General features: G+C 41.7%; 1 protein-coding gene across 1 annotated transcript in view; it reads right to left on the bottom strand.

Moving 5' to 3' along the window:
* The window catches only part of LOC145988917 (atlastin-3-like), a 284,911-nt gene that overhangs the window by 255,512 nt on the left and 6,623 nt on the right, over positions 1–22,776 (bottom strand). The window lies entirely within an intron of this gene.

Raw genomic sequence — 22,776 nt, 5'->3', positions numbered from 1 at the left:
TTTATGTCATTTTCCCCGATTTTTGGCATTTTTCCGTCATTTTTCGCAATATTCGGTGTATTGTTACGTCATATTTTGTCACTTCTTTTGTTTTGGTAATATTCTTGAGTTTATTCAAAAAGGTGAAATATATATCTCGCAGGATTGCAATTTACGTGCAAAAGAAATGTTGAACTGGTGACAGTCATTGTTGCGTCCGGGGAAACCACCAGGTGTCCGTCTGGGGCAAACTCAAATTTAAGATCAGATAACGAGATTGCATTTTGTTTAATTTCCTTTTCATTGAAATTTTCAACCCGAAACTAACTAATTTAATGGTCATTTTTTGCATTTTTTACATCATTTTTCCCATTTTTAGGACATTCTATAGGTCATATACCTATATTTAAGGTCATCAACTTCCGCTCCCTAGTTATAAGGTTGGCAATGAATACCGTGTATCACTGAAGGCTAAAATTTTACATATGTAAAATTCCTTCTAACATTCTACCAAATGTCATGAAAATCTGAAATGGTCGGGTTGAAAAGTTCATTTTTTTTAGGATTTGGCATGAATTTGTTTGAATGAAGATTTATTAATAGAAGCAGTCAGAAAGCCACTCATTTTATTTTATAGCATTTTAAAATATACTTCAAGCATCAATTTGAAAAACATATCATGATAACTGCAGTGCCTTTTAGTGATAATGCAATCTTAGTAAAGTCAGACGTTGACACAAAAAACTCAACATTATTTACAATACAATAATTTTTCTGACTCTGAGTGCTAAGGAATGTTGGTGACAACTTTTAAAATGGAATATACCTGTGAATATACCAATATCTATGAAATTTAGAAATAAAATCAAAGTGATATATAGATTTGAGTCTGAGATATTACTTCTTATGTTAAGCACTGCAGGCCACCACCATGGCTTCGGCATGACCGATGCGTGCAAAATTCTGAAACTTTAGCCTCCTGTCTCTCAGTAACTATGAGGTGTAGAGGAGAAAACATTTGCACGTTTTCATACCTTGTTATAATTAACAAATACACCAAGTTTAATAAAAAAAATATGAATCTGTGGGTTGCATTTTGAAATTCTTCTGGGTGATTTGATATGGAATTAGTCGACAGGAAGTATCGTAAACCCAGACAATAGTGAAGAAACACTCTTTAGTTTTCTTCATAATTGTAATGAATGATCTAGATTTAATAGTGTTATGAGTTCTTAACTGAAAAGGGTACTGCTTCTTCGTTGAGGGTTGCTGAATTTCCAATTACTTGGCTGAAAGGGGTATTCTAAATTGATATGTGTATATGAATCCTTGTATCTAATAATTTTTGTATGAGGAAAGTTTTAAAGCACTTTTGTTCGTTATGCATTAAACTTTCCTCGCATAAAAACGTGAATTATACACAAGATGAAACTAAAACTTCACCCGATATAACTAAAAATTGTAAAAATAAAGGAACTTGTGCAAAATGAATATCGAAAAGAAGATGTCATTAAAGAAGCTATCGCTTTCTGAAGTAAATATTTTTTCATAACATGTATGATTAGTTATTATTTGGTCACCATACGTTGCTGCGATTTTCGCTCTCTTACTCGGTAAATGTAAATCCAGAGACAGCAAAACTCCTTATAGGATGATGATTTCTGAGTCTTTCTAGTATCGAAGTAGTGTAAACGTATTGTTTCTACGCAATACTTGGTACGAGCCCTTTTTTATCAATTGAATATCAGTTTTTGACATATTTTGACAATTTTTTGTCGATGTTTTAGCGTTTAGCGATGTTTTAGTAATATTTTCAATTTTTCCCACTCATACTTGGTACGAATGCCACGATCTTACGTGATATAACTTAACCTATTCATTTTTTTTGTGCCAAACTACACGAGAGCCTCTACGTGCTTTGACCTACTTTAGAGAGTAGGTGGAATGGTACGTTCTGGGAACGCCCTTTGACCTACGTTTTATTTTACGACGTTTTACGGACTAAACTAACCTACAATAAGAGAAAAATGGACAGAAAAAGCTCTGGCATCACTTTTTAAGCTATTTTTTACCTCCTGCAAATTTTGCTCTTATGCTACCTCGCCCTTTGACCTACTTTTGAAATGACTTACGACATTTTCCTATAAGTCTGCTGTCTCCTTTTACTGTAAGGTCCCTCAGTGTAATCTACTACGACCTGCTAATATAGGCTTCTGCTCTCAGCGTAATCTGCCACGACCTAATACGATGTTGTTGTTTTTTTTAAAAAAAAACAACTCATGTGTGATATTCTACAATGTGTGCCCCCCCCCTGCTGCTACGACCTAACGGGAGGACCTCTCCTACGATGTTTTTTGGGCCCCCACTGCTACGATGTTTTTTCTCCTCATGATGCAAAAAAAATGGTATTGTAGCGGTATTTGAAATCGACTGTGCTGCGTGAAGGGGGAAAAAAATCTCTTCGTGTTCACTGAACAAATATAGGAGAGCTGGAAGAGTACTTCCTGGCTTTTCATCGAAAAAACGGGGACGATCGTGGTCCTTCACGAGCGCGTACGTCTGATCCTCGGATAGATTTTATGAACGTGGTCGCGAAATTCAACAGAGTCGTGGTTGTGTCTCGATTTTTCACATCCTCCGGCTTTTTCGGAATTTCGATCTTGGCCTCTTTCAGGCACGCCTCGGAAAAAGTCGTAACGCGTTCTCTCAGCAGAGTTAAAATTTGGTTCGTCGTTTCCTCTGTCTTTCCCACCCTTTTTATTGTACCGTTCGGAGAGTTGACGCAGGAACAACCGTTTGAACGATTTCAGGTTCGAAGTCGCAGAATTCTTGAAAACGGTGTATCTTCTATCCAAGGATAATTTTTCCACGTCCTTATCTTGAAACCTGAACACGTACATCAGGAGCAGATCTGCATTTAATTTTAGAAAGAGGGTACACATTCCGACCCAACCCATCGAAATGATGAAAAGTTCTTTGGTTACGGTTTCGGCCATGATCTGCTGCAACCTGGCCGTCCGCGTCTTCTCGTCGGCTATCAAGAACGTGTCGGTCAATTTCTGCACGAGTCGTTTGATGTGTTCGTGATTCGAAACGTAAGCTATATTCTTTTCGTACAATTCGAGCAGGGCTCCCACGTCCAAATGGTTGATGCGCCCGAGAGCGACGGATGATTTCAGCGCTTCGCAAAGTGCAGGAGGAGGTAGTCCTCACCCCTGGGACGATCGAAATTGATGCTGGCAGAGAGCGCAAGATGGTGAAGCCCGTACAAGATCGAAAAAAACGAAACATTGGAGTACAATCTCCAGCAACGCGATGAACATGTGAAGCATGTTCTTCTCGTCCGTGAGAGGAGCCAAAATCGAATTCACCAATTCGATGATGGGCGGATTGCCTTCGTACCTGCTATCCAAGCGCGTAGAAGGTTCGAAACAGCCGAACCCATGCAGATCGTTATGTATTCTTGTTGCACGGAAGCTTCGAGTATCGCGTTGAGGACGTACTTTTCCTAGTAAATAGAATCTCATTGAATTTTGGGTTGATCGTGCGTTTTTTTTTGTATTCACACCCAAGAAATTCTATATAAATAACATACCTGAAAATTGTATCGCTATATACTAGACTTTTTGATTTCTGTGATTTTGGAGAAAGCACAATGGAATCCACCAGTTTCATCGAATGTGTTACTTGCGAAAAAATAATATCTAAAACTAATATTAGCAAGCATAGGGCAAGATGAAGCGAAACAGGTTCGAGAATTAATCGTTCGTTACCTTCTAAGCCTTGTGCTCGATGTAGAAAAATGATCAGCATTGCAAATTTAAGTAAACACCTCAAAATTTGCAAACCATCGACCGGACAAGCATCGAAAAGGAAAATCGATAATTCAGAAACGGAAGCTTCCACTTCCAAGCAAATTAAATTATCTAATGAACGCAAACCAATAAAATCTGCATTCAACGACCAACTCCAGGATTTTTCAATTAAGTCAGAACCAGGCCGAGACATCCTTAGTTTCTTGGATGAAACTAAAACATCTGTACTAAATATTTTAAAAGATAAACTTGAAAACAACTCTATAAAAGTATACGTTGTTCTGTTTTCTGAATACGAGAAAGTTGATGGCACAACGAGTATCTTTTATCATCGTACAAAAAACCAGACTCTTTATTTTGCCGACGTCGAAAAGTTAGACAACTTCTATTATAAAGTTACCAATGAACTGGTTAAGAAACACGACGATTTCGAGGCTAAAGGGTCGGGATGGTCTCTGTGTGGAAGTCCTCACACGTTAATCGTTTACGTGAACCAATTTTCGCCTCTTCGTGCATCCAGCTACGTTCCTCTTCCAGTGGATATTAAAAATAAAAAAGCCGTGCTGAACATTCAAAATATAGATGATAAATGTTTTCTTTGGTGTGTGTTGGCGGAACTTCACCCGATTCATTGGTCAAATCATCCAGAACAGGTTTATCATTACAAGCAGCATGAACCTGAACTGGAAAATGCAATGGCTGGCATCGAATACCCGGTGACCATTTCTGATATATCAAAATTCGAAACACGAGCACGAGATGCAGAAGGAAAACGCTTAATCATCAACGTGTATTCCTATACGTTGGATAAACATGTCGTGCATCCCGTCAGGATAAGCGATGTCGACGATGATGATGCTCGTGTGATTAATCTTCTTCTAATTTCAAACGCATTACTGTCTCATTCGTTCACTTTCACGCTTAGTCAGAAGTCAAACTACTAAGTATGCAAACCACATCGAAGTTTGCCCAAGGTGTTTGACCACGTTCGACGATCGAAAACAAGTCGATTATCAAAAATACACCGGACGTCAGATTGCTATCGATAAACTTGTTCAACATAAAATATATTGCGGCAACAACAGACCGGTTCGGATGTTGATGCCCGAAGAGAACGAAGTGGAAGAATTCAAAATGCACAAGGCATTGTTGGAACATCCGGCCATCATCGATGCTGATTTCGAGGCGTTCCTCAAACCACTCTCATACTGCGATCCGGATCCCGAAGTTTCTTCCACCACACCTTACCAGCTTCACGAACCAAACAGTTTCGGTTACGTTGTCGTGCGACAGGATAAAATAGATGAACCGTACGTATACCGAGGACCCGATGCAATCGAACGCATCTTCGAAAAGATGATCGAGTAGGTTGGGAAAATTGGATGCATGCTGCAAATATCGAAACCGATGCTTCCGTTATCTACTATCGAACTTCAAAATTACTATGACACTGTCAAGTGTCCTGTGTGTGATAACCACTTCACAGACGACAATCGTAAAGTGTTTCACCATTCGCATACGGACGGTCGCTTCATAAGCGGAATTTGTAATGCATGCAACCTCAAAATCCAAAAACCAAAATTCGTCCCCATATTCTTTCACAATGGTTCTAATTACGACTTTCATCCCTTAATTAGGAAACTCGGATACGACACTCAAAAAATAGATATTCTTGCTCAAAACGAAGAACGATACATCTCTATAAGTAAGAAAGTTATGATTCCTGAGACTAAAAATACCATCGAGATGAGGTTTCTGGATTCATACAGATTTCTCTCTGCCAGCCTGGACGCTCTTGCCAGCAAACTTTTAGACGAACAATTCAAAATTACAAAAGCTAGTTTTCCCAACTTAGACATAGAACTCGTTAGACGTAAAGGGATTTATCCTTACGAATATGTTAGTGATAATTCTAAATTTAATGACGACGCTCTCCCACTTCCAAGAGAATTTTACAGCAGACTCAGAGAGAAAGGAATTACGGACGAAGAATACCAACACGCGCAACTCATGTGGGAGAAATTAGAATGTAGGACACTCGGAGACTACCACGATGCCTACTTAAAATTAGACGTAACGATACTCGCAGATGTTTTTCAAGCGTTCAGGAAAACGGCAACGAATATTTATAAATTAGATCCAGCGTATTTCTACAGCCTACCGGGATTAGCGTGGTCGGCAATGTTATTCCAGACAAAGGTCAAACTGGAACTGATATCGGACGTGGACATGTTACTTTTCATCGAGAGGGGGATTCGGGGCGGGATGGTACAATGTGTACAGAGATATGCAAAAGCCAACAACGTGCACATGAAAGAAGATTATGATTCAAATCGAGCATCGAATTACATCTTCTATGCCGACGTTAATAATCTCTACGGACATGCTATGGTACAGAAACTTCGTTACGGGGGATTCGAATGGGCATCAATAGATATAGAAAATTTCGATGATAGTGAGTATGGCTTCTTCGCAGAGGTGGATATCGAATTCTCCGACCATTTACACGATCTGTTCAGCGATTTACAACCGGCATCCGAGTTCAAATCTTCGCCTCATTCTAATCAATGCAAGCTTTTATTGACTCTAGAGGGGAAAAAGAGATACGTTGTTCATTACTCGAATCTCCGATTCTTGATCGGAAAGGGTGCTAAGGTAGCGAATATTAGAAGAGTCCTCAGGTTTAAACATTCCGAGTGGCTCAAACCGTACATTGAAACAAACACGCAACATAGGACAGTTGCCACTTCCGATTTAGACAAAGATTTTTTTAAATTGATGAATAACGCGGTGTATGGCAAGACGATGGAAAACGTGCGGAATCATGTAGACGTGAAATTGGTTTCAGATAAAAATAAATGCATGAAGTGGGTGGCCGATCCTAGATTCAAGTCGAGAAAAATTTACAATGAGAATTTGGCACTTTTCAATCTAGATATAAAATTGATGAAATTCAGAAAACCAATTTACGTTGGCGCAACGGTTCTCGACTTGTCGAAACTTTACATGTTCGAATTTCATTATGACGTGATGAAACCCTTCTTCAATGACAAGGTGTCACTTTTGTACACGGACACCGACAGCTTCATTTACAGCATACAAACACCTAACCTCTATGAAGACAAAAAATCCTTCCATGCTTGAGTATTTCGATACTTCTGCATATCCTCAACCCAAGAGATTTGGGATTCCTTCCCTCAACAAAAAAGTCCTAGGTAAACTGAAAGATGAATGTAACGGTGATATTATTGTCGAGTTCGCGGGTTTGCGTTCGAAAATGTATGCCATGAGAACAGAAAGTAGCGTCACGAAGAAAGCAAAAGATGTGTGCAAGAATACGGTGGAGAACAAACTCACCTTCCACGATTACATCGATTGCCTTTACTCACAATCGACGATACTAAGTATAGAACAAAGAATCCAAAGTGTAGACCATGTGATTACAACAAACAAAGTTAGGAAAGTAGCATTAGATCCGCATGACGATAAAAGATGTATTTTGTCTTGTGGAATCCACACGTTGCCTTGGGGGCAGTATCGTTTAGAAATTAGTAAAAATTGTAGGCAATGCAAATGAAAAAAAATAAACTTAAATAACTATAACTAAAATTAAAATAAAAACTTTAACTGTCACATACACAATAAATAACTAGCAAGGACAATGAATCTCTTTGGTTTCCGAAAGCAAACAATGGAGACTGTACACCGCACGACAGATCATGAATTTCTACCTTCCATGTTATCTAAACTCAACGGTCTACTGATTATTCACCTCAACAGGATTTGGACAAAATTGGATAAGGACGTGGGCAAGATTTTTTACGTCTTCAACAACAATTTAAATTTCTACGAAATTCCGATCGACGGGAAACTTCGGATCACCGTGAATCCAGAGAACGCAGGCGAAATCAAAATTTCTACCGGCAAGAACATTTTTCGAATGAAGCACGACAAGGTACTTTCTAACATGGCGTACGATGTGTCTGCAGGCGATTATCTTTACGTTCAACTCCTAGGAGATTACGACAAACTCATTCCTCTCTTCGTAGAATTACGAATCACCTATCCTATTATAAATAACCATAATGCATAACGACATTTTCGGCCACACCAAGCGTGTAGACCACGCAGAAGAAATTCTCATGCTCGACGTTCGAGTTAAAAAGTTGAGGAGCGATTTGATCGCTTTGCAGGAGACCTTAAACAATAGTTTACAATCGGAAATCGCTACGCTCCAAACGCAATGTCTCGATCCTATTCTGAAAATCGATTCCGAACTGAAAACCCTAATAAAAAATTATGTTGATGTACCTTCTTACGACAACGTTCGAAATATACAGTTGAGCGTGGATTCGCTTCAAAATGATTTGCTCAAGTTACAGCAATTTCAATCGAAAGATTTGGAAAAATTGAAACTCGAAATCGAAGAACGAACTTCCGCAATTGAAAAGAATTTCTCTGAACTTCAAACCGTCGTCAATGATATCGATGTAGAACGCTTGCATGTCGTCGTTTCTAAATTACAAGAAGAATTCACCAGCACGTTGGAAGAAATTAAATCCAAGTTACAGACTTTGGAAGATACAATGACGAACCTACCATCGTCAGACGAACTCCAGTTCATCAGTAAAAGCGTTGCGAACATAAAAATTCAATTGGAGGCTTATCAAGATTTCGAACACATTCAAACCACCATCGCTACGCTTCAGGCGTCTTTGGAGTTGATCAACGAAGAAATTAATTATATTCACGTTCAAGCAAGCGCGTTGACGAGTATTCAAGACACGTTAAGCACGGTTCAGCAGAAGATCGAATATTTAGAAAATTTGAACGTGGAATCGAACCTTGCTCATTTTCATCACGTACTGGACAACATACAGGCTGACTTGGAATCGTTACAGGAAGATTTGGAAAAATTGAAAACGGCAGTGACGGCATTATCCGATTCGAGTGACATCAAAAGTTCATTGAACGATCTCGAAAGTACGGTGGCCAATCTCCCCACCTCCATAGAATTACACGCTTTGAAAAGGAACATATCTCGAATGCTGAAACGACTAGAAACGGAAACGGCAAACGTGGAACAGATTCGAGATGAAATTACTTCGCTGGTGTCGACGTTGCCCACTTCGCAGAGCGTCACGGATCTTCACACGCAGTTTACCGAGATGCGAAGCATCGTGAACGATCTTACCGAGAAAAGCTCGAAATTGAATCAAGTTGAGAACCTTCAGAACATTGTCGTCAACATCAGAGATCACGTTGGAGTGCTGGAATCCACGCAGGAATCGACGCTGGCCTCTTTCGGTGCCAAGTTGCAAGAACTGAACGAAAACTACAAGCAGTTGAACGTGGAAGTAAAAATCAAACCGTCATTTTCTGCCATAACGGATACCATAGTCGAGGATTTGTTGCCCATTGAAAATAAACTTGCACACGTTCACAGTAATCTGCTCAGCGTCGATACTAAAATCGCCAAATTGTTCACCTTGCAAGCCATCTAAATCAACAGCGTACCCAATCAACAGAGAATCTCCACGTTCGTCGAAGGTAAAAACTGTACATGTTACATCCTTATCATCCGTATTACAAGTTTCTCCTCGATGGCACGATTCAGATAAACGAATTTTCGTACTGGTCTCACGGCAGAAAAGGTAGCGTTCCCACCATGACGTTGATATCGAATCGTGGTGTCCAGAAAGCAGGAAATATTCCTCTGGCACGTTGGAACGAAACGCACAACATATATGAAATACACGAAGACGAAGATCTTACCGTTTTCGACGTGAGTGCCGGCGATAAGCTGATCATTCAAAACACAAGCGAGGTGCCACCCTCTTTGAATCCCATCACGCTCGTGCTTCTCTTCAAACGTAATCTCTAAAAAAAAATGTCTAGGCAAGCCATCGTCGAAGAATTACGTAAACCTGCACGCCGCAACTACGAACGTTTAGCGGTGATAACCAAGGGCATTGATGACCTCTGGGAAAGTGACCTCGGGGAGATGAGTAGCGGCAAGTTAAAAAACGTACATAAATTGAACAAGGGCAACAAGTACCTCCTCACCGTCATAGACACATTTTAGAAATTCGCATGGGTAGTACCTTTGAAAGCCAAAACGGGAACATGCGTCACGGAAGCATTCAAATTAATTTTTCGCGAAAGCGGCAGACGACCTCGGTTTCTGCACACGGACAACGGGAAGGAATTCTACAATGCCACGTTCAGGCAGTTTATTCGGAAACACCTTCAGTGACGTCAAAGCCAGCATCGTGGAAAGATTTAATCGGACTCTGAAATCGCGCATGTGGTCACGCTTTACGCTTCAGGGAAGCTACAAGTGGGTCACCATTCTTCCGGAACTCGTTAACGACTATAATTATACGGTACACAGAACGATAGGCATGAAGCCAGCTGACGTTACGAATTCCGACGAGCAGCTTTTAATTTCTACCGTTTACTGCCCAAAGTACACACCCACGACAAAAAGACCTAAATACAAAATTGGAGACCAGGTGAGCATCAGTAAATTGAAGCGAACGTTCGACAGGGGTTTCACACGAAATTGGAGCACGGAACTTTTTACCGTAGTTCGAGTTTTACCCGGGAACCGTCACACGTATATAATAAAGGACAGTGGCGGTGAAATTTTATTGGGGCCCTTCTATGAGGAGGAACTCTCTAAAACTAAATACCCCGACACGTACCTTATCGAAAAAGTTTTGCGTAAGAGAGGTGACAAACTTTTGGTGAAATGGCTGGGACTTCCGGGAACGAGTTGGATCGATTCGAACGAAGTGATTCTCTGAGTACGTGGAATGTTGTGAAACGTTTACCTGATTCGGAAAGTCAAACGAAAAAAAGGAACGGCGAATTGCTCCCCGATAGCATACGGTGTCTGATTGTAGGACCTTCAGGGTGCGGAAAGACGACACTGCTCATTGATAATTTTATCCTCGCACCCAATTGGTTAGACTGGGAAAACAGACACCTCTACGTATTTTCGAAAAGCCTCGAACAAGCAAAATACCAGCAACTTATGAAACTGTACGAGGGACTGGACATTGCAACTTTCGCATCTGAAATCATTCCACTGGACGATTGTCTCGAGAATTCCGTTGTGGTGTTCGACGACATGATCTTGGAAAATCAAAACGAGATTCGTAATTTTTTCACTCGAGGTCGTCACAAAGGATTAGATTGTTTCTACCTGGCACAAACTTTTTCCAAGGTTCCGAAACAACTGCTACGTGATAATGCTAATTTTATTTGCTTGTTTCGACAAGACCACACCAATTTAAAACACGCACATGATGATTACGTAGGAGCTGACATGAATTACAATCTATTTTCTAAATTCTGCTCCCACTGTTGGAACCAAGGTGATTTGGGATTCGTGACCATTGACATGACTCGAAAAGCAAACCATGGCAAGTATAGGAATAAAATAAACGTTCATCTAGACGTCTCAGAGTATATTAATCACCCTGAGGCTAACAAAAGGAAAATTTCAGATTTGCAACAAGAAGAAAAAAATAAAAATCAACGGTCGAGAATCTAAACAGTCAAAAAAATAAAATTTGAAAGAACGTTCTTTTTTTTCAAACGTCTCAAGCGTATATATAAAATAACCATTATAACAAAAAAATGAGTGTTAGAAAAGTGGATAGTCTCAAGCGGGTGACGGCAAGAAAACTACGAGAACCGAACGTATAGGCTGAGAATTCAACGTTTCAGAAACGTTTCGACGTATATAGAAAAATGTCAAAACGTCAATTGCAAGAAGACGAAAATCTCAAGCTTCGCGATTACCTCGCGAAACGCTTCAAAGGTTGGAAATCCGAGAATCGCGAATTCTACGAAGATAAGAAGCGTCAGGATCAACCTGTGATCGACGCCATCAGCGGTCTAGGTAAAGAAATTAAAAGTGTCACGGAACAAAATAAAAATTTGATCAACGAACTCGTACCACTTGCAGCTAAAAGTTATACTGTACCCACGCCCATTTCAAGCATTCCTTCGACGCCGTTCGAACTGAAGGAAGTACCGGCACGACGTCAAGCCATAGGTAGCACGTCGTCTTCGGATAAGATCGAGTTGGGACCTTTGTCACGAGACTACCTAAGCACGGGGAAATTCGACAAGGATGAAGTGTTCGGATTGTATCCGAGCATGGAAACCAACGAAGGCGTCGTGTGGAAGATTGGGAAATCGAAAGTCACCTTCGAAGGCAACGACATTAAAGTTAATTTAGGCGATAAAAATAGTTGGACCAGGTATCCGGGTACGGTGGGACTGTGGGAACTCGTTGCCAAAAAGCAGCCGAAAGATTACACCGACGAAGATTACCAGAGTTACAGGGAAATTCTAATCATGACGGATGCCATGTACCAGAACAACGATGCCTCGCAGAATAGGGTGAAATCGAGTAGCGGTGAGAAGTACAGGAATCTCATCAAACCGATTTGGAACGAGGTGAAGAGTGGAAGCGGCGTCAAACGCTATAACACGTTACCCAAAGAATTCGTTTGGGTGGAGGACGTGAGGAAACTCATCGACAGATTGTTAGTGATAGCCGGTGAAGAGAATGCAGGCAATCGTAATTTCTACAACGAGAAGGTTGGCATCGTGGACATGATCAGCACCAAACTTTCCAACTTCATCGTGAACGACGACAAGGGCATCGGCTACCTGATCAAAATTATCAACACGTTGCCTCCGAGATTCTGGAACGTGGCCGAAGGAAAGGGACTCGTGAACGACATCATCAACAAGTTACCTTTCGAGATGCATTTACCTGGCTACCAGTACTGCGGACCGGGTACCAAACTCGAGAAAAGATTGGAGAGAGGAGACAAGGGTGTGAATCCGTTGGACACGGCATGCAAATATCACGACATCGCTTACAACACTCGCACCGATCTGGATGCACGTCACGAAGCAGACAAGAAATTGGAACATGCCGCTTTCGAAAGATTCGTCAGCAGAGACGCTTCGTTGGGTGAAAGAGTTGCAGCACTGGGCACCACCATCGCCATGAACACGAAACAAAAATTTGGATGGGGAGTGTAGAAATAAAAAAAATTCTCGAACCGTGAAAAAAATTTTCTTCGGTATATAAATAAGACTTCGTGAAAAAAAACTCCAGTTGTTTTTGTCATCTTATAAAAAAATGAGTAAACAATCACTAGACGCTCAAGCATTAAAACAAATGCTAAATTCTTCAGTCGAATATGTAAAAATTCAGGAATTGGAAGTGGACAAACCTTACACGATAACTTCCGGTTCAATTGTTTCGACCCAGTATGGTCCCAAGGTGCGTCTGTTGCTCAACGGACAATACAGTCTTTTTTTACCAGATCGATACGCTATCATGTTATCCGACGAGAAGCTAGCTATTTTAATCGAGAACAAAACTCAAATCGTGTACAAGGGGACAAAGGAACTTCTTGGTAAGAAAACGAAGCACGTAATAGAATTTGTTTAATCACGGACACCCACCCCCGGAACATATATATAAATAACATACCATGAAAAATGACAACTTGTATAACTCAGCTTCCTCCCGAAGTGTTGCACAAAATATTTACGTTCACGTTCGACGGGGATGTAACTAAACTCATAGACTTGTGTAAAGTAACGCCAGAATTTCATTCACCGTGCAAAATGATTTTCATGGATCACCTCTGAGAAATAAGCGGAATGAAAAAATGTTCCGATCCCGAGACTCTCTTTCGAGCTGCAGACAAAAAAATTGATGATAGGTTAGACGAGCTGCACGAGTGGAGGCAGGGGGAGAAGAAGATTTACCGAAGACTGGTACGCGTCGAACATTGAAACTGACGATCTTGTAAACCATATGATAGTATTAGGCGAAGCGAAAACTTTTTTTCTTTCCCAGAATACATATATATAAATAACACACCGCCACCCATTCTCAGTTGTGTTGATTGAGACGATATAAATAACACACCGGTAAACCTAGCGGAAAAAAAGTTGTTCTCTTTCCCAGATAACATAGCATCAAAAAAAAATGAAACCCAAGGGTGTCGTGTACCAGATACCATACTCGAATCTAAAAAATCTAGGTGCCCTGGATGGCTTACTCACCAAGAAACAACGCGAGAAGAAACGTTCTTGCTTGTCCAAAGGACACGGAATGAAATTACTTCTCAGCACACCTCAATTGAGAAGGTTGCAGCGTTCGCGGAAACAGCAAAAGACAGGGGGGTTCATATTCAGCATCCCGGCCATCCTGGCAGCATTGGGGGCCGTTGCAAATTTGGCTGGGGGTAGCGCCGCCATCGCGAAAACCGACATCGACTCGAAGAAGAAAAAGGCGGAATTGGAAGAACAGAAACGTCACAATCTGGCCATGGAGAAGAAAGGGAAGGGGGTCATGAGGAAGTTTAAAAAAAAGAAACAGCACTCACCAACCGAGACATTGAATCTCTGATCAAACAATTACAAATCAAACACTTCAGAGGCGTTTTCATGTCCGACTCGTTACCTTCAACCGTTAAAAATAGAGAATGCGGCGTAGTCAACTTGGACAGTCAAGAAAATCCAGGCACGCATTGGATATGTTACCACAAAAATGCAAACAATAACAATAAAGCATTTGTTTTCGATTCTTTCGGAGGTGTTCCACCTACAAATTTAGTTCGTTATCTGAAAACGAACAACCTATACTACAACGACGAACGCATTCAAAATTTCGGAGACGTGAACTGCGGTCATCTCTGCCTCTCCGTGCTCGCGTTTCTCTCTAAAATAAATAAGCCGCAGGTGGAAGATTTCCAGAAAGCATTGTGGAACCTAAAGCATCATAATGGGCGTGTTCCATCTCACGAGCGAATCTTCGATCTTGAAACTCACGCTGCACGACGACATCGTCTATCCTAAATCCATAGCTCTGCGTGCATTCTACAGCATGTACCTCATACCTAACGTCACGCATCACAACAACAAAATTAGCGTCGGAAGTGAACATATCGTCGTCACGCCAGGTCAATACAATCTTTCTACTTTGCAAGCTCAATTACCCAAAGGCACATACCTTTCTCAAAATTCAGTCACGCACAGAGTCGAAATCGTGTCCGCGACGGAGACCGTGGACCTGGGCACCATAGAACTTTTAGGTTTCGAGAACAACACCAAACTCGAAGCTGGCATCAAGCACACGGGAGCAAACATTCCTAAATTTCTAGCCATTGAAACTTTGAACGTTCACTGCAACGTGGCCGAAGGCATGATCACGAAATCCGACGGATTGTTAGGAAGTCACAAGCAGACGGGAATCATAGCCACGTTCAAACCCAGTTCCGAATTAATGGAACCGATCATCTACACACCCTCTTCGCCGATCTATTTTCCAGTATGTCAAAACCGCATAGACAACATAGAGTTGGTGGTCACGAACGAGATAGGCGACATTGTGGATTTTGCAGGTGCCACGACGACGGCCGTCCTGGAGATCAACGTATAATAAATAACACATAGTGAAAAAAAAATGGAGCAAATCGAAAGTTACGAATTGCAATCTTTTCCTCACAACCGTCGCACGTTCGCCAATTTGAACGAAGCGAACCGGGAGATCGAATATGACGTGGACGTAGGCGATGGGTTCGTTCATCCTCACAGAGCGGACCTTTACCTTCAATTCGACGTGGTGAAGAAAGAAAGCGGAGACGCGTTCCCCGCAGCAGCCAATTTGATACTCGTGGACAACTTCGTAGCTCACCTGTTCTCGCAGGTGGAGGTGAGGAAACACGGTACGGTCATCGACAGAATCGATTATCCAGGCATCACGTCAACGGCAGTGGGAACATTGAAATTATCCAAAACGGACGCAGCATACTATCAGGCGGGAGGATTCGAAGCGGGAACGAAAATATCGACGAGAAGTCACACGGTGCTCTTTCCCATGCGTCTGCATCCGGGATTCTTCTCGGACTACAAGGAGATCATGTGGAAGGGAGGACTGAGAATCACATTTCGAAGAGCGGCCAACGATAACGACGCATTGATGCGATACAGTAACTTGAACGCCGACGGTATCACGCCGACGGTATCACGCCGCTGCCCAACACTTTACCCGAAGCAGCGAAATGCGTCATCCGGAGCATGGAGTTGAGAATGCCGATCGTGGAATACGAAACGAAATACGCCCTCAAGTACAAAGCGGAGATATTGAAAAGTCCACAGGTGCCGATTCACTTTCACGGTTACCAGTGCGTGCAAAAATTAGCGTCCGGAAGTCACATGGAATTCGACGTGACGACGCAGTTCAACAACATACAGTTCGACATGCCAGATTTCGTCATTGTACTCTTTCAGACCGGGAGGGACAAGAATCAGGAAAAAGATTCCAGCAAATTTGACGACTGCAAGATCAAAAACGTTTATCTCAAGAATAGCAGGAACGAAGTGTTCCCGCGCGAGAATTACAACCTCGACATGACCAAAGATGATTATCTAAAACTTTACGAAGCGTACTCTGCTTACAAAAGCGTGACCGAGGGAAACGTGGACATGTACTACACGCCCAGCGAATTCATAACCCACAGACCCATGTTCGTCATCAACACGACGAAGCGGAAGCAGGTGGTGGTCAACGATCGCACCAACATCAAGATCGTTTGCGAGTTCCACGATGCGCTGCCCGAGGATACGGTGTGCAGCGTCATCCTGGTCGCAGAGAAGTCCTTCGCGTACGACGTGAAGAACGAGGGGGTCACAGAGCAGTTTTAAATATCGTCTTCAGAACAGTCGCTCTAGATGATATGGAAGTTTCCACGGCAGAGAGCTTTCGGATTATAAAGGGATGCGATGTGGCGTAATCCGCATCCGAAAATTAGTCCCCCAATTCCAATTGTCTGAACTGAACATCATCACGCCCCGTTTTTTCGATGAAAAGCCAGGAAGTACTCTTCCAGCTCTCCTATATTTGTTCAGTGAACACGAAGAGATTTTTTCCCCCTTCACGCAGCACAGTCGATTTCAAATACCGCTACAATACCATTTTTTTTGCATCATGAGGAGAAAAAACATCGTAGCAGTGGGGGCCCAAAAAACATCATAGGAGAGGTCCTCCCATTAGGTCGTAGCAGCAAGGGGGGGCACACATTTTAGAAGATCACACATAAGTTGTTTTTTTAAAAAAAAACAAAAAAACATCGTATTAGGTCGTGGCAGATTACGCTGAGAGCAGAAGCCTATATTAGCAGGTCGTAGTAGATTACACTGAGGGACCTTACAGTAAGAGGAGACAGCAGACTTATAGGAAAATGTCGTAAGTCATTTCAAAAGTAGGTCAAAGGGCGAGGTAGCATAAGAGCAAAATTTGCAGGAGGTAAAAAATAGCTTAAAAAGTGATGCCAGAGCTTTTTCTGTCCATTTTTCTCTTATTGTAGGTTAGTTTGGTCCGTAAAACGTCGTAAAATAAAAAGTAGGTCAAAGGGCGTTCCCAGAACGTACCATTCCACCTACTCTCTAAAGTAGGTCAAAGCACGTAGAGGCTCTCGTGTAGTTTAGCACAAAAAAAAATGAATAGGTTAAGTTATATCACGTAAGATCGAGGCATTCGTACCAAGTATGAGTGGGAAAAATTGAAAATATTACTAAAACATCGCTAAACGCTAAAACATCGACAAAAAATTGTCAAAATATGTCAAAAACTGATATTCAATTGATAAAAAAAGAGGATAAAAAAGGGCTCGTACCAAGTATTGCGTAGAAACAATACGTTTACACTACTTATCGACAATATTCCTAAGGAAAATATACACCGAGACAAGACAATAATATATTTTTATTGAAGCATTAGCATTTTTCTAATTATTAATTAATATCTTTTGAATTTGTAAGGTTGGGAACTGGGTAGCTGTTGACCAGCCGCGCCCTCTCTTCACTCCGTCACTGCTTCGAGGCCCAGATTATCTGACACATTCGGTGCCTTTTCTTCTTTACTTCCGGCAGTCGGTCATAGATATAGCAGTGGTGAATGAATCTTTTCTTTGCTGTTTTCCCTTGGACTTGCAAACAATAAAGTACGACTGAGTGGCCTGACGCCTACGGAACAGAAACAATGATCCCAAAAGGATTTGTAGCTCGTGCCCACTATACAGAGCAGTCTGCAAACCAAATTCATTAACATCCAAGCACTTCTGTCAAATCGACGCTTCCCGCCCTTGTGTATACTGCTGTGTCTGTGATATAACCGTTAATATTTTAATCCTTTGTTACAAGGGGAGACGCCAGGGCGTGGTACGAAGGGTGCGCATTCCATTCGATACCAAATTTTAAAAAGCTATGTCCAAACAAAAGCACTATCCCTTACATTAACTGTTCGATACCCGGTGGAGGTACAGTGGTTCCTACTTTAAACTGTAGCTCCAGTCCCGAATAATCTTACTGTACACAAATTTTAAAAACACCAACCTCATCAATCAATCTTACAGAAACATTTTATGTAATGTCGACATATTGAGCGCCGAATATTAGGTACTGAAGTAGTATCGCTGTCATTGTATACACCATTATTCCAAATCTGAAAGAAAATACCATTGACTTCTTTTTACCAGTGGCAGTCCCCATATCAGCGCCCGATGTCTTTTATTGGCAGCAAGCGGAATATTTGAGTTTCTTTAATTAGCTTCAATAACGAAACACTTTACGATAGAAAACAGCACTAACGATGGGCAAAATTTCGGTGGCTTTGTGGAAAATATGAAAACCGTGAAGTTATCCCGCCCCATTTTGAAACGGCCCTTGTTCCAAAACTATAGCAGCACTAACGAAACTCTTTACGTCAGAAAACAGCACTAACGTATCACTAACGATGGGCAAAATTTCTATGGTATTGTGGAAAATTCGAAAACCGTGAAGTTAACCCACCCCATTTTGGAACGGCTCTTGTTCCAAAAATATACCAGCACTAACGAAACTCTTTACGGCAAAAAAACAGCACTAACGTAGCACTAACGATTGGCAAAATCTCGGTGGTTTTGTAAAAAATTTGAAAACCGTAAAGTTAGCTCGTCCTATTTTGGAACGGGCCTTGTTCCAAAAATATAGCAGCACTAACGAAACTCCTTACGGCAGAAAACAGCACTAACGTAGCACTAACGATGGGCAAAATTTCGGTGGTTTTGTGGAAAATTTGAAAACCGTGAAGTTAGCCCGCTCCATTTTGGAACGGCCCTTGTTCCAAAAATATAGCAGCAATAACGAAACTCTTTACGGCAGAAAACAGCACTAACAAAGCACTAACGATGGACAGAATTTCGGTGGTTTAGTAAAAAATTCGAAAACCGTGAAGTTAGCCCGCCCCATTTTGGAACGGTCGTTGTTCCAAAAATACAGAAGAACTAACGAAAGTCTTTACGGCAGAAAACAGCACTAACGTAGCACTAACGATTGGCAGAATTTCGGTGGTTTTGTGGAAAATTTGAAAACCGTGAATTTAGCTCGTCCCATTTTGGAACGGCCCTTGTACGAAAAATATAGCAGCATTAACGAAACTCTTTACGGCAGAAAACAGCACTAACGTAGCACTAACGATGGGCAAAATTTCGGTGGTTTTGTGGAAAATATGAAAACCGTGAAGTTAGCCCGCCCGCCCCATTTTGGAACGGCACTTGTTCCAAAACTATAGCAGCACTAACGAAATTCTTTACGGCAGAAAACAGCACTATCGTAGCACTAATGATGGGCAAAATTTTCGGTGGTTTTGTGGAAAATATGAAAACCGTGAAGTTAGCCCGCCTCATTTTGGAACGGCCCTTGTTCCAAAACTATAGCAGCACTAACGAAACTCTTTACGGCAGAAAACAGCACTAACGTAGCACTAACGATGGACAAAGTTTCATGAGATTTCTAGACAAGTGGCGGGCTACGTGAAGTTTGCCCGCCCCATTTTGGAATTGCCCTAATTTTGGAATTATAGGAGCACTAACGAAACTGTTTACGGCAGAAACGAACACTAACGTAGCACTAACGATGGACAAAAGTTCGTTATTTTTCTAGACAAGTGGCGAGCTAAGTTCACGGACCTCCCTCGGGACCCTCCATAGCATGCTTGTTAGGGATTACCTATAAAGCACACCTAGTGTGTATGCATCAAACGGGGTCTGCCGATGTGGCACTTACCGGAAGTATAATTAGAAGGCGAAAGTGAAGGGAAAGATAGAAGAGGAAAAAGATACAAGAAGCTTTTTCCGTTGCGTGACAGAGGAAAAAATCTGCCGCATGTATAAATTGGCAGTAAAAAACTCAAAATTTAATTTGCGCAACATACGTGTGCGGGTATAGTCTTATATTATTTACCCGAGTAAAAAAAATGAAGAAGGCGGGAAAACCTGGGCACTACATTGTCAGTGGATTTATATATTATGGTTTCATTTTGAAGATTGTTGGTGCTAGTTGGTGCCAGATTGTTTACCACAGTGGGTTGCTTCTGGTCACGATGGGTTAGGGTAGGTTTTGGTAATTTTGGCATTGGGTTTGTTCCTATGAAGAGTGATTCTATTTATTTCAAGCTAAATCGGGGATGTTAGTGGAAGAGAGTTTTTCTATATAATGAGCATCCGTTGCCTCGCCAAGTCGTTCCTGTAAAATAACTCTAGGTGTTAGGTTGGTTTGGTCGGTGTCTTCTATTGATATCCTCCTTTCTGGATTCGTCTTGTAATATATATTATTTGCTTTTCCTCTGGTTTCTGTAATATAACATATGCATGTAGAGTCATTTATAATATGAACATTTTTTTCCACTGAGGTGGGGCAAATAGTTGTGTTCCTCCCATGAGCTTCCCTGCTCACACCGCAAGATTTCTTGGAGATTATGATTTGACTTTCGGAGAGAAGTGCAGAAGGCGAATTCGAGATGTGAACACGTGAAGCACCCCTGTTCGTATCCCGGCCCAGCTGAAGGCACAAAACCGGAGCTACTTGGTTTGAACACTTTGAAGAAGGCCCGTGCCTCACTGTGCAGCTGCCGAATTCCTGGGCCATACTATAGAGCATCCCTCCCTCCTAGGTCTTTTTCATCGGAGGGGGGTTCGATGTGTGTATTTCTTTATTTAGTATTTAGTATTCAGTATTCCTGCCCACGTAATGGCTTTAACAATATTAATATTACTATTTTTTAATTGACCTAGTTGTGCTTATTTGTGACCCCTGAAAATGTAGTTCTACCCTTCCTTACTTAGTTTACATTGATTATTATTATGATGATTTTTATTATTATTTTATTTTGTTATTATTATTATTACTTCCAGGCTGTACACCTTTTGGGGAGCGCCCCCTCGTCCTTTACTTACTTTACTTTTTGAAATTCTATTGTACACATCGGTTCATTTTACACTATTTAGGGGGGTGAATTGTTATCTATCAATTTTTTGGTCGATTTGGGTAGGCTCCATGGAGGGTTGCTATGATTTGCAATATCATAGTTACCCAGCTTTCTGATAAGCAGATTATTGTGGTTCTGTATGCAGTGGTGAAATGTTATAACTTCATTCCTTATGTAGCGGTCAATTTTGAATATACCGAGCTCCTCCCGTAGTGGGTCGAGTCGGGTGTATCGTGGTTATTGCTTTAATGATTCTATTTTGGAATACTTGTAGTTTCTGTATGTTTGCTTTGGCCCCGAAGCCCCAGACTGGGACGGCATACAGAAGGACAAGTCTGATTAGCATTTTGTAAAGTATTACTTTGTACTTAATACTAAAGTTCCTGTTATAGAGTAGGGCTTTAATCTGGTTGAATATTGCCTTGGAGTGACTCTCGGGATACCTGAAAGGTTACTGGGATTTGGACTGGGGTAATTGGAGGAAACCTCGCAGCCCGCAAGGGGACGCTACGGAGTGGAGATCAGACGTGCAGGTGGATACCTTGCGGTGTTATACCAAGCCTGCACATTCATCGATTAAACCCCGGAAACTTTCCAGTGCGCTGGCTTGGGGACTTACTGCTCAATGACCACTCCCGACTAGGGAACCGCTCGGGGCTGGACCCTGAGTTGAGTATGACCGACTCTGACGCAGAACGACACCGGGTTGATGGTGATCGGCGGAGTACTCCCAGTCCACCGTCCTGGCGGGGAGCGTTTGTGGTCCTTAGAAGGGTCGTTTGGCCCGACTAATGGCCACACGGAGGAAGATTATCCAAGGTCGGTCCTTCTGGGGGCCTGGGGGGAAACTAAACCAACACCTGTCATCTTGCTAAAGCCTAACTGAGGAGCTTCCACACAGACGTCTATCTCAAAATTACATCTAAGCCTACCCAAAATAACACAAAACCAACTAATAGTACCGACCAAACCAATTAATACTTTGAGTTCTTTTATAGGCGAGTCAACGAGAGCTGAGTATGTAGAAAACTCTCCCCACTCAAAAATCCAAATTACCTTGAAATAATTAGAATCTCTCTACATAGGATACCTCAAATTAGAAAATACCTACCTGAACCCATCCTCATCAGAGGAAACCCGCTGTGATAAAAAATATGGTACCAACAACCCCACCCAACCTCAAAATGAAACCATCATAAATAAATCTACTGTCACTGTAATGTCCAGGTTCTCCCCCTTCTTGGTTTTTTTTTACTGGAATAAATAATCTAAGGGTATACCCCGCACACGAATGTTGCGAATAGTTAAATTTGGATTTTTTTACTGCCAATTTATGCATGCGGCAGCTCTGTCACGCAAAAACTCTATTATCTTTCCTCTCTTCTACTTTCGCCTTCTAATTATACTTCCGGTAAGTGCCACAAAGGCAGACACCGTTTGATCTACACATACTAGGTGTGCTTTCTTAGGTATTCCCTAACAAGCATGCTATGGAGGGCCCCGGAAGGGAAGGGTACTCATACGCACTGAGAACCCCAAACCTAAGGGGGACGCTTATAAGACGAGGCGTTGCCTCAGACCTGTGCTGGACCCCACTCATCCCGGCGGGCTCTTTGAGGGCCGGGATTA

This window comes from Lepisma saccharinum, chromosome 6 (assembly GCF_977018435.1).
Source record: "Lepisma saccharinum chromosome 6, izLepSacc3.1, whole genome shotgun sequence".
NCBI classification, from domain to species: Eukaryota; Metazoa; Arthropoda; class Insecta; order Zygentoma; family Lepismatidae; genus Lepisma; species Lepisma saccharinum.
This window is presented reverse-complemented; position numbering and strand designations above follow the sequence as displayed.